The sequence below is a fragment of the Entelurus aequoreus genome, linkage group LG21 (assembly GCF_033978785.1).
Source record: "Entelurus aequoreus isolate RoL-2023_Sb linkage group LG21, RoL_Eaeq_v1.1, whole genome shotgun sequence".
NCBI lineage: Eukaryota > Metazoa > Chordata > Actinopteri > Syngnathiformes > Syngnathidae > Entelurus > Entelurus aequoreus.
The window spans coordinates 48,994,077-49,007,381 of NC_084751.1; the positions used below are offsets into that span (position 1 = coordinate 48,994,077).

The following is a 13,305-nucleotide window of genomic DNA, read 5'->3' on the forward strand; positions in this document are numbered from 1 at the left end:
CAATGTTGTTCATGACATTATTAGTACACAATGTTGTTCATGACATTATTAGTACACAATGTTGTTCATGACATTATTAGTACACAATGTTGTTCATGACATTATTAGTACACAATGTTGTTCATGACATTATTAGTACACAATGTTGTTCATGACATTATTAGTACACAAGGTTTCTCAGCTAATGTCAACAAACTGCTATCTCAGTAACATGTAGCGTATTTTCTAAACTATAGAGTGCAGATAAGCTGGAAACATTTGGAAAAAACCCAAACATTTTTCATATATTAACCGCAACTGACTATAATCCCTAGATTTTGTAAATGTTTATATACATACCTTAATTGTTTCCAAACGGTGTCTGTAACACGGCAGTAAAACGGCTGATCAAACAAAACAGAAGTCATGGTCATGGACTCGCTAGCTTCACAAGCTAGCTCTCCAATCAGCTAAACAGACTCAATAACGCCACGGTGACGTTTTGGTGAATTTACTGAGTATTTTGTGAAACTGAAACAACACAAAAGGAATGTCATTGTAAGTTAATAATTCTAACACAGACACTTGTAAACATGTTAGCATATTAGCTAATGCTAACAACGCTAGCTTCATTACATTACGATAGAACATACAGATTGCATAAAAACACTCCTATAGACATCACACAATGGACCATTTAGTAAGTATGAATAGTTGTAGTTGTATTATAAAACATACAAACGTTACTTGGGGTGATGAACGGGGAATCCATACGAGTAGAAACGCTACGGACGACTAGAAGACGGAACGGCACTTGTACTTGCGGTTCAAAGCACGAAACAGAAGGAAATACTGTCGGGTGTAGACAAGAAGTGGCCATTAGGTCAATAGCGAGCTACCGGTCGATCACGGAGGGTGTGTCAGTCGATCGCCCGACAGGCATTAAAAAATAATAGACCTAAAAATGAGCGATCATCAATCTTCACTATGACGTCACTTTTGTTACTTGAGTGACATTCACAGCACCCGAGGGTGTAGTGAGATGACGCTGGCTGCTGCCAGATCCTTGGTAAGAACAAAACGACCAGCAGGAAGGCGAGAAACACTTTTTATTACAACAGACTCTCACGTCGTACCTGCTGTCAAAACTCTGAAGAGCGACTGCACAGTTCCTGTCTTCACAAGAAAAGTGTCGCCCCAGAAAGCCAGTTTGCCATCAATGTATTTCTTGTAAAGTGTATAAAAAGGAGTATGGAAGATGGACAAACAAAAAGTAAGCACTTTCATGTGGTATTGGACAGAAAGGAGGACTTTTATTCTCCTCCACAATGTCAATTCCAAAAGGTGGAAGTTATCTGCACTACTGTGAATCTTGTCTGATTGCAATCAATACAGAATCAAGTCATACACCAACTTATATTCTTGTCTTCAGGAACGTACAGCATATGTGTTCAACATACTTGTATTTGCAATAAGTATTCTGATTGTTCATGCTAGGCTAATAAACACTTCTACTGGGATCGAATCCTGGCCATTTATGTTGGAAATGTGTTATTTTGTCCTCAGAAAATTAATCATTGAAGATGTTTTTCCCAGATTTTAGTACAGAACATGCATCAAATTAAATTAAAGTTTGATTAAAAAAGAATACAAATTGTTTCACACGAATAAACAAGTGTGACATTTCTTTGTAATGAGGTTGGGGGATTAGGGGAAGGAAACAAATGCTACCTCAATGATAAGTATAATATGCCAAATGTGTCTGGTTGACCCCTGTGGCACACAGTCTTAGAGCTAGGCTAGTAAACAGTCTTACTAGATCAACTCCTCTGCTTGATGTACTTAATTGTTGCTACCTCAGCAAACAACAGTAAATACCTGCTAGCTTTTCCAAAAGTGTTTTGTTTACATCTTCTTTCCTTCAAGTTTATGGATTGCAATGCTTTGAAGTTGTTACTTCCACAATTTGCTCATAATTAATGCAGGCACCGCCTGTTTTGTGTGACTATTTTGTGTGTCTTCAGGCCAAGACTCAACTGTCGACCTGCACCTCAGGGTGCAGGTCGACAGTTGAGTCTTGGCCTGAAGAGTTTGCCCGTTATGCTGTGCCATGAGTTGGCTTCGTGGTTGTTTTGTTTCCCCAATATATGAATCAGTGCATTCAGCATTCCATCAGTATGTGTGGGTTTTCGGTAAACCCCGACTAGAGGCCAGACATACTGATCAATTCTTACTTGTTGATTCACACCACCCACTGGAACACAAACTGGGCGTTATCAGAATCTACAACTCAGATCTGATCACGTTCCCACCAGCCCACAGAACAAAGACAAAGAGCATAAGCATTTGAAGGAAGCCCTCAAAACCTGTGGTTAGCCCAACTCGTTGTTTGTGAAAAGTGCATCCAGTTCTAGAACAAACAAGAACAGAGTGGATGAGGAGGAAAAAGGTGACAGACGTAAACATTTTGTCATTCCTAATGTATCAGTTCTATCTGAGAAACTCAGATGAATTTTTAACCAACACAACATCCCAGGACACTTGAAACCAGAACACACCCTGAGACAGAGACTGGTGCATCCTAAAGACCGGACACCCCTCACCCACAAAAACAATCTGGTGTATGCTATCCAGTGTAATGATGAACACTGATTCATATATGGATGAAACAAAACAACCCCTCAGTCGACGCTCGGCACAGCACAGACGGGCCAACTCTTCAGGTCTAGACTCAGCTGTCGACCTGAACCTCAGGGAGAACAGCACTCCTTTGAGAAGTAAATGCACACCTTCTGGACAGGGAGGACATATGGTACTAAAGAGGGTTGAGCGAAGCCATCTAATCAAAGTTGAAAAACTATTTTGGGCTGACAGTGGTCGATCAACAGCAATTTTTCTGCCACACAATACCTCAATGCTAACGAGAGGAAATTCCACTTCAAGGACTGTCGTTGGCTTTGACAGTAGGATTGCTCGTTTGCATCTCAACAGTTGTTTTTCTCACTATGATAGGGCGGGACCAGATGTAACAATCTAAGTCTAAGACTAAATGTGACCAATCTAAGTCTAAGACTAGATCTAAGTCTATGATTATGAAGTGATGAAGCTTACTCAGATGAGAAGTGAAACATCTTCTAAGGCCATGTCTACATTAAGCCGGATAACCCCTTAAACCAATAATTATTTGCCTAAGTCCCGTTTCAGACACACTAAACTATCATTTAAGGTCCTCCTCCTTGGATAATTTTTTACACAAGTGCGCCGTGTATTTCTTGAATCTCTTAGCTTTGTATGGACTCATTGATCGTTTACAAACTGAGTTCGTAAAGGAAGTGACGTCAGAAAGACAGCGCCACACACAGGAAGTGACGTCAGAAAGAACGCGCCACAGCCAGCTTCATAATAATCGGAGGTAACACCTGGAAAGATGGAGGCAAGTCATCCAGACATGCCCGTGTTTCTCCTTCTTCTACATGTACAGACGCTTGTAGAAATCACACATGAATACCTTAAGTGAAGGAAACACGCGATTGCAGCTATTTGGGATACAACACTTCTCAGACGGCAAGAGAACTTTCGAATGTCCAGGTCAGCTGTGATTCTACTTACTGTATCAATCAATCAATGTTTATTTATATAGCCCTAAACTTTGTCCCTTCCTCCCGTGGATGTGATAAAAAGGTAGCGTGTGCTTTGTATTACGTGGCCGTCGAGAGAAGACTACGGAAAACAGCGAATGCATTTGGACTGGCAAAGCAGACTGTATCAGTTATTGTTCGCCATGTATGTCACGGACTCAACGTCTAGGTCCAGAGTATATCAAGTCAGCAAAAAGGAATGGACAATGAAGTTGAAGGCAAAAGAGTGAGGAGTGTCCTGACCAGATATCTACATCCCTAGATTGATTGATGTCAAATGTTCTTTATCACAAAGTTAACGTGTCTAATAAATATTTGATTCATGTGTGATGTCTCAGGTGTGATTCACTACAATAGTCACACTGGATTCCAGTTCATTGAAATAGCACAACACTGGATATTATTCAGATAAGTTACATTTAAGAACTTGGACACACTGGAGGTGACTATGACGTGCACATGTGTACTAGGCCGCGTTGTGCCGGTGGACGGAGGGGGGGGGATTTACCCTGGATAACGTTAGCCGGCTTAGTGTAGAAGGGGCCTAAGACAAACCAAACAGTCCAGTTGTGATGATTGAATGCCCAGAGACTACAAAGACCTGCTGAATGAGAACAAAAGAATCAGAATCAGAATCAGTATCAGAACAGGTAGTATGACCTATTCTGTGTTAGAACAGGTAGTATGACCTATTCTGCGTTAGAACAGGTAGTATGACCTATTCTGCGTTAGAACAGGTAGTATGACCTATTCTGTGTTAGAACAGGTAGTATGACCTATTCTGTGTTAGAACAGGTAGTATGACCTATTCTGAGTTAGAACAGGTAGTATGACCTATTCTGCGTTAGAACAGGTAGTATGACCTATTCTGCGTTAGAACAGGTAGTATGACCTATTCTGCGTTAGAACAGGTAGTATGACCTATTCTGCGTTAGAACAGGTAGTATGACCTATTCTGTGTTAGAACAGGTAGTATGACCTATTCTGCGTTAGAACAGGTAGTATGACCTATTCTGCGTTAGAACAGGTAGTATGACCTATTCTGTGTTAGAACAGGTAGTATGACCTATTCTGTGTTAGAACAGGTAGTATGACCTATTCTGCGTTAGAACAGGTAGTATGACCTATTCTGTGTTAGAACAGGTAGTATGACCTATTCTGCGTTAGAACAGGTAGTATGACCTATTCTGCGTTAGAACAGGTAGTATGACCTATTCTGTGTTAGAACAGGTAGTATGACCTATTCTGTGTTAGAACAGGTAGTATGACCTATTCTGTGTTAGAACAGGTAGTATGACCTATTCTGTGTTATATGTGTTTTATGTTGCATGATTGTACCAAGAACAATTCCTAGTTTGTGAACTCGTTCTCAAACAATGGCAATAAAACTATTCTGATTCTGATTCTTTTGTTGTCATTCATCAGGTCTTTGTAGTCTCAGGGCATTCGACTACAAAGACCTGATGAATGAGAACATAGACATGTTCATTTAGTCCAACTAACATAGTGAATAATTACACTAAGTCCAAGCAAGGGAAAGATTTAGACAAGCACATCATCTGATGGATTCACCTTAAATCAATCAAGTGAGAAAAGCTGTATCACTTTTCTAATGTCTTCTTCCTTTTCCTTTCAATAAACCTTCTAGGAGGGTCATTCTCCACAAGAGCAGCCCTTATCTCACCCTAGGGCCCATCAGGCCCCTGAGGGATCACATGACTAATCTACTACCCAATCAGGAGCCCCCACTGCCCAAATAACACTGGCCACGCCCACACACCCAATCAAATGCCTGTGTGTGTGTGTGTGTGTGTGTGTGTGTGTGTGTGTGTGTGTGTGTGTGTGTGTGTGTGTGTGTGTGTGTGTGTGTGTGTGTGTGTGTGTGTGTGTGTGTGTGTGTGTGTGTGTGTGTGTGTGTGTGATCAATAACAAATCTCTAGTGTGGGAGTCCAGGATGTTTTATGTATCACTTGTAAGGTCAGAGGTCACTCCTCCAATGTGTGCGTCTGATCATTTCAGCAACACACTTTTATCATGGTTGAAAAGACTTGCTGGATTATATTGATTATACAACAATAGCTCATAATCACATGAGGTTGTCAAGTTATTTCCTGCCTGATTTTTCAAGTAGTTCTGAATGATAGTGCTGGTGCAAAGTGGCAAATGTCATGAATGACTTGCAAGACCAGCAGTTGCTTTTATTGAACGGGACACAAATGTAGTCACAGGTGCTGTGATTTTTGTCATTTATTGTCATGCATTAGTGGTGGCCCGCCACAGATAAATGTCAACTGCTATAATTACATTTTCTGCTAAAGATGGAATGTAGGGCTCTTTCAAAGAAGCAGGATGATTCTGTCAAAGAGGCGTTGAAAAGACTCCCTCTTAGTTTTTTATGGAATATCCAGGAAACTATCACTTATCACAGTTATAAAATAATATTAATCTCAGAATATCTCAAATGTACATATCCACCATTATGTACTTTATTAATGGAAATTATTTAAAAAATGATTGGAATTGAATTGGGCTTGTGTTTTTATTGTACACATTGCATGATCCATATCCATATGACTGTCTTGATCATTGGTGCAGCTGTACTGTTAACAATACAATACTCCTCTAGGTTACTAATCACCGCCTCCCTGGTGCAAAATAGAAGATATTTCTTCCAGGTAACATTATCACTGGAGGACAGGGAATAGCACAGAGCGAGAGAGAGCAGGACGGGACAAGGAGCCATGCTAACCACTGAGCTAGCTTGAAGGTAAAGTAGTGAAACAGAAGAATAAGTGTTTGCTACACAACACAATAAGAATAACACAATAAGTGTTTGCTACACAACACAATAAGAATAACACAATAAGTGTTTGCTACACAAGAACAGATCTCCAGCTGGAGTCGCATTACAACAAGATAGCAACAGGAAATTAGCAAGGAGATCAATTAGCGTCTCAAGAGAAGAAAATAAGACAAACTCCACATTTGTATCAACTAGTCAGAGATCCCAAATATTTCTTCTTCAAATCTTCTATTAGAAGAACTAATCATGATATTTGTTATCACAACAGACTGCAATATAGAATTATGGATTATAGGCCATATCTCTAATAAGTATCTTTATGAGAGTGACATCAAGAAGATGCATGATGGCGCTCACTACAGTCTCATAGTCATGATGGCGCTCACTACAGTCTCATATTCATGATGGCTGGCGCTCACTACAGTGTCACATTCATGATGGCGCTCACTACAGTCTCATATTTATGATGGCGCTCACTACAGTCTCATATTCATGATGGCGCTCACTACAGTCTCATATTCATGATGGCTGGCGCTCACTACAGTCTCATATTCATGATGGCTGGCGCTCACTACAGTCTCATATTCATGATGGCGCTCACTACAGTCTCATATTCATGATGGCGCTCACTACAGTCTCATATTCATGATGGCGCTCACTACAGTCTCATATTCATGATGGCGCTCACTACAGTGTCATATTCATGATGGCGCTCACTACAGTCTCATATTCATGATGGCGCTCACTACAGTCTCATATTCATGATGGCACTCACTACAGTGTCATATTCATGATGGCGCTCACTACAGTCTCATATTCATGATGGCACTCACTACAGTCTCATATTCATGATGGCACTCACTACAGTCTCATATTCATGATGGCTGGCGCTCACTACAGTCTCATATTCATGATGGCGCTCACTACAGTCTCATATTCATGATGGTGCTCACTACAGTCTCATATTCATGATGGCGCTCACTACAGTCTCATATTCATGATGGCGCTCACTACAGTCTCATATTCATGATGGCTGGCGCTCACTACAGTCTCATATTCATGATGGTGCTCACTACAGTCTCATATTCATGATGGTGCTCACTACAGTCTCATATTCATAATAGCGCTCACTACAGTCTCATATTCAAGATGGCGCTCACTACAGTCTCATATTTATGATGGCGCTCACTACAGTCTCATATTCATGATGGTGCTCACTACAGTCTCATATTCATGATGGCGCTCACTACAGTCTCATATTCATAATAGCGCTCACTACAGTCTCATATTCAAGATGGCGCTCACTACAGTCTCATATTCATGATGGCGCTCACTACAGTCTCATATTCATGATGGCGCTCACTACAGTCTCATATTCATGATGGCTGGCGCTCACTACAGTCTCATATTCATGATGGCTGGCGCTCACTACAGTCTCATATTCATGATGGCGCTCACTGCAGTCTCATATTCATGATGGCGCTCACTACAGTCTCATATTCATGATGGCGCTCACTACAGTCTCATATTCATGATGGCTGGCGCTCACTACAGTCTCATATTCATGATGGCGCTCACTACAGTCTCATATTCATGATGGCTGGCGCTCACTACAGTCTCATATTCATGATGGCGCTCACTACAGTCTCATATTCATGATGGCTGGCGCTCACTACAGTCTCATATTCATGATGGCGCTCACTACAGTCTCATATTCATGATGGCTGGCGCTCACTACAGTCTCATATTCATGATGGCGCTCACTACAGTCTCATATTCATACTTCTTGTTGACAGGCTCTCCTGATGTGTTTATTGTCGTCAACACACACACACACACACACACACACACACACACACACACACACACACACACACACACACACACACACTCACACACACACACACACACACACAATTCAAGGTAGCACACTAAACTATTTCCACCAGGGGCCGCATACAAAAGTTGAAGGTTTGTACTTTTTTGTACATTTGAGAAGGTAAAAGCTAACATGACAGTTATTATTCATGTCCGACACTCTTAGTTGTCATGCCACTTTCTGTTGCTACCACTCTTTGGTCTGAGCGCTGTCACCTGTGCCTGATTAGCAATTAGGGAGCACCTGTGCCTGATTAGCAATTAGGGAGCACCTGTGCCTGATTAGCAATTAGGGAGCACCTGTGCCTGGTTGCCTGGATCATGTTGCTATGGACCTCAGCGTTGTGCCTTTACTCGCCTTGTACTTCATACGCCTGCTTTCCATTTGTGCACATCTTTGTTGTTCAATGACCTACATTTCCCTAATAAAGACGGCTTCTTTTCTGCACTTGCCTACCGTCTCTGCATCCAGGCGTCCATATACAATGTAGTGTAATTCATTATTTGTATTATTATTCTTTAATAACATGCATCCATCATTAATATCATTATTACACTCCAAATGTTAGCATATGTTGCAAGACAAGTATACATACAGTATACGTACAGTATACATACAGTATACATACAGTATGTGCATCAAACAGCAGGTAGAAGACAATGACCATTTTAGTTTTCCGCTGGGGCTGAAATTGTTCTGATTCCGATATTCCTTTTTTTGTTCATTTGATTGTCTTGTCATTTGAAACATGTTTATCTTGTCTGCAGAAGATGTTGCAGGTTGTTGAAACAGACGTTTCCCACGGGCCACACTTTGAACATCCTTACTTTACATCATCTTCTCAGTTAGTGTCGGCACCAACAGGTCATTTGACAATTGCAGGACAAACTGTAGATTACTCTATATTATTGTTATTACTCTATATTACTGTTATTACTGTACATTATTGTTATTACTGTAGATTATTGTTATTACTGTACATTATTGTTATTACTCTATATTATTGTTATTACTGTGTATTATTGTTATTACTGTATATTATTGTTATTACTGTATATTATTTTCATATTGATACTTTAAAAGTGCAATTTCAATGTTGATGATGTGCATTTATTAGAAATAAAATGAAGGTTATGGCAAGCAAACAAATCAAGGATTTTCCCTAAAATGCACATTAAAGCTAAGCAGTGTTACTCAACCATGGGCAAGGTTGAGTAACCTACCCATCTCATTGTTGGGCCGCGAGCGCCCCCTAGAGGCCCACAATAAAATATGTGTTTGTCAGCTGTGGTCCGTATGGCCGCAGCTGTGCTTAGTTGTAATACACTTGTCCACCACTTGTGGCAGTAATGACAACATGAAACAAACAGAAGAAGTCTGGAGCTAAAGTCATTAAGAAGTCTCTTTAGCGCAAAAATGATGACTAAAGTGGTGAAGCTGGATTTTCATTTGCACTTTAATGTTATTCACAGTTTAGTTAAGAAACATATTCATTTCGTTTATTTTAGCACATCATAATAGTACGTACATGTGTTTTTGTCAATTACATATGAGTCTTTGACCTAAGCCTACAGTGTATTATGTGATACACCATCAGCTTTGTCATTCACAAATGCTTTCATATCATTTGACTAGATTGCAAACTGTAAGTATAGATGGATAGAGAGATAGTACTTTATTGATTCCTTCAGGAGAGTTCCCTCAGGAAAATGTATGTTCACTATAATATATATATATATATATATATATATATATATATATATATATATATATATATATATATATATATATATATATATATATATATATATATATAAATGTAAGTTTGCATGTGGTTATAGTGTGCAGGTGTACCTAATGTTGTGACCTCGGAGGGACAGGAAAATGCAGTTATTTATCACATAATTCACACCTCACTGTTTAAATGTGATGCTTAAATGTTTAAATGTGATGTTCTGCATCATGTTGACCACGCGGAAGGAATAATAAAGACCAACATTAAGGAATAATAAGGAATAATAAAGACTAACATTAAGGAATAATAAGGAATAATAAAGAGCAACATTCAGGAATAATACAATGAATAATAAAGAGCAACATTAAGGAATAATAAAGAGCAACATTAAGGAACATTAATGAATAATAAGGAATAATAAAGAGCAACATTAAGGAATAATACAAGGAATAATAAAGAGCAACATTAAGGAATAATAAAGAATAATAAAGAGCAACATTAAGGAATAATAAGGAATAATAAAGACTAACATTAAGGAATAATAAGGAATAATAAAGAGCAACATTAAGGAATAATAAGGAATAATAAAGAGCAACATTAAGGAATAATAAGGAATAATAAAGACCAACATTAAGGAATAATACAAGGAATAATAAAGAGCAACATTAAGGAATAATACAAGGAATAATAAAGAGCAACATTAAGGAATAATAAAGAGCAACATTAAGGTACATTAAGGAATAATAAGGAATAATAAAGACCAACATTAAGGAACATTAAGGAATAATAAGGAATAATAAAGACTAACATTAAGGAATAATAAAGACCAACATTAAGGAACATTAAGGAATAATAAGGAATAATAAAGAGCAACATTAAGGAATAATAAGGAATAATAAAGAGCAACATTAAGGAATAATAAAGAGCAACATTAAGGAATAATAAAGACCAACATTAAGGAACATTAAGGAATAATAAGGAATAATAAAGAGCAACATTAAGGAATAATAAAAGGAATAATAAAGAGCAACATTAAGGAATAATAAAGACCAACATTAAGGAATAATAAGGAATAATAAAGAGCAACATTAAGGAATAATAAAAGGAATAATAAAGAGCAACATTAAGGAATAATAAAGACCAACATTAAGGAATAATAAGGAATAATAAAGAGCAACATTAAGGAATAATAAAGAGCAACATTAAGGAATAATAAAGACCAACATTAAGGAACATTAAGGAATAATAAGGAATAATAAAGAGCAACATTAAGGAATAATAAAAGGAATAATAAAGAGCAACATTAAGGAATAATAAAGACCAACATTAAGGAACATTAAGGAATAATAAGGAATAATAAAGAGCAACATTAAGGAATAATAAAGACCAACATTAAGGAACATTAAGGAATAATAAGGAATAATAAAGACCAACATTAAGGAACATTAAGGAATAATAAGGAATAATAAAGAGCAACATTAAGGAATAATAAAGACCAACATTAAGGAACATTAAGGAATAATAAGGAATAATAAAGACGAACATTAAGGAATAATAAGGAATAATAAAGAGCAACATTAAGGAATAATAAAGACCAACATTAAGGAACATTAAGGAGTAATAAGGAATAATAAAGAGCAACATTAAGGAATAATAAAGACCAACATTAAGGAACATTAAGGAGTAATAAGGAATAATAAAGAGCAACATTAAGGAATAATAAAGACCAACATTAAGGAACATTAAGGAATAATAAGGAATAATAAAGACCAACATTAAGGAACATTAAGGAATAATAAGGAATAATAAAGACCAACATTAAGGAACATTAAGGAATAATAAGGAATAATAAAGACCAACATTAAGGAACATTAAGGAATAATAAGGAATAATAAAGACCAACATTAAGGAACATTAAGGAATAATAAGGAATAATAAAGACCAACATTAAGGAACATTAAGGAATAATAAGGAATAATAAAGACCAACATTAAGGAACATTAAGGAATAATAAAGAATAATAAAGACCAACATTAAGGAACATTAAGGAATAATAAGGAATAATAAAGACCAACATTAAGGAACATTAAGGAATAATAAGGAATAATAAAGACCAACATTAAGGAATATTAAGAAATAATAAAGAGCAACATTAAGAAATAATAAAGACTAACATTAAGGAATAATAAAGAGCAACATTAAGGAATAATAAAGAGGAATATTAAGGAATAATAACATTGAGATGTAAGATAAGATGATCATGTTCATTGTGCAGCAGCAACACAAAAAGGAGACAAATGTTCACTAAATCCCCGTCAGGGTCGTGAAGTCCACGCGTGGAAATCAGCAATCACGCTAATCATGTTCAGGGCGTGTAAGTGGACAGACAGACAGACAGACAGACAGACAGACAGACAGACAGGTGTTTATCTGTCTGTCTACTCCACACGTCCCCAGCATGAGTGAACACCGTCTATTTGCTGGATGCTGGTTCTATTTACTGGATGCTGGTCGAGTATCATCTAGTGAACACCGTCTATTTGCTGGATCCAGCCAAGTGACAGACAATAGCCACCTTGCTTCTCCCCCACGCACCCACGCACCCACGCACACACACACGCACGCACACACACACCTACTCACACACGCACGTACTTACTTACCGCGACGGGACAGAGCAATATTCCAGAGAAAAGGTGAATCCATGAAAGAAAAGGAGAGAGAACTACTACTACTACAATTCCACTGGCGGCTGTGCGTGGATGTGATGATCATCACGCAGCGTGGATCATGTGCCTCCTCCTCCTCCTCAGGGGGGCGGAGCCAAGACGTGCAGTGGACTGGGTTTAATTGTGGACTGTCTGTGATGCTCCTATTCCCAGTCTACTACTCCTATTCCCAGTCTACTACTCCTATTCCCAGTCTACTACTCCTATTCCCAGTCTACTACTCCTATTCCCAGTCTACTACTCCTATTCCCAGTCTACTACTCCTATTCCCAGTCTACTACTCCTATTCCCAGTCTACTGCTCCTATTCCCAGTCTACTACTCCTATTCCCAGTCTACTACTCCTATTCCCAGTCTACTACTCCTATTCCCAGTCTACTACTCCTATTCCTAGTCTACTACTCCTATTCCCAGTCTACTACTCCTATTCCCAGTCTACTACTCCTATTCCTAGTCTACTACTCCTATTCCCAGTCTGATGCTCCTATTCCCAGTCTACTACTCCTATTCCTAGTCTACTACTCCTATTCCCAGTCTGATGCT

The 13,305-nt window shown here is 38.4% G+C and overlaps 1 protein-coding gene across 3 annotated transcripts in view; it reads right to left on the bottom strand.

The window, feature by feature from the left end:
* The window catches only part of LOC133638794 (phospholipid phosphatase-related protein type 1-like), a 132,402-nt gene that overhangs the window by 78,271 nt on the left and 40,826 nt on the right, over nt 1-13,305 (bottom strand). For 2 of the 3 annotated variants that reach the window (XM_062031748.1, XM_062031750.1), the window contains exon 1: nt 12,698-12,832. The exons of the other annotated variant lie outside the window; for it this stretch is intronic. The gene's annotated coding sequence lies outside the window, so the exon portion shown is untranslated. Of the gene's footprint in view, nt 1-12,697; nt 12,833-13,305 lie in introns of those variants that run through there. 3 annotated transcript variants of the gene reach the window in all.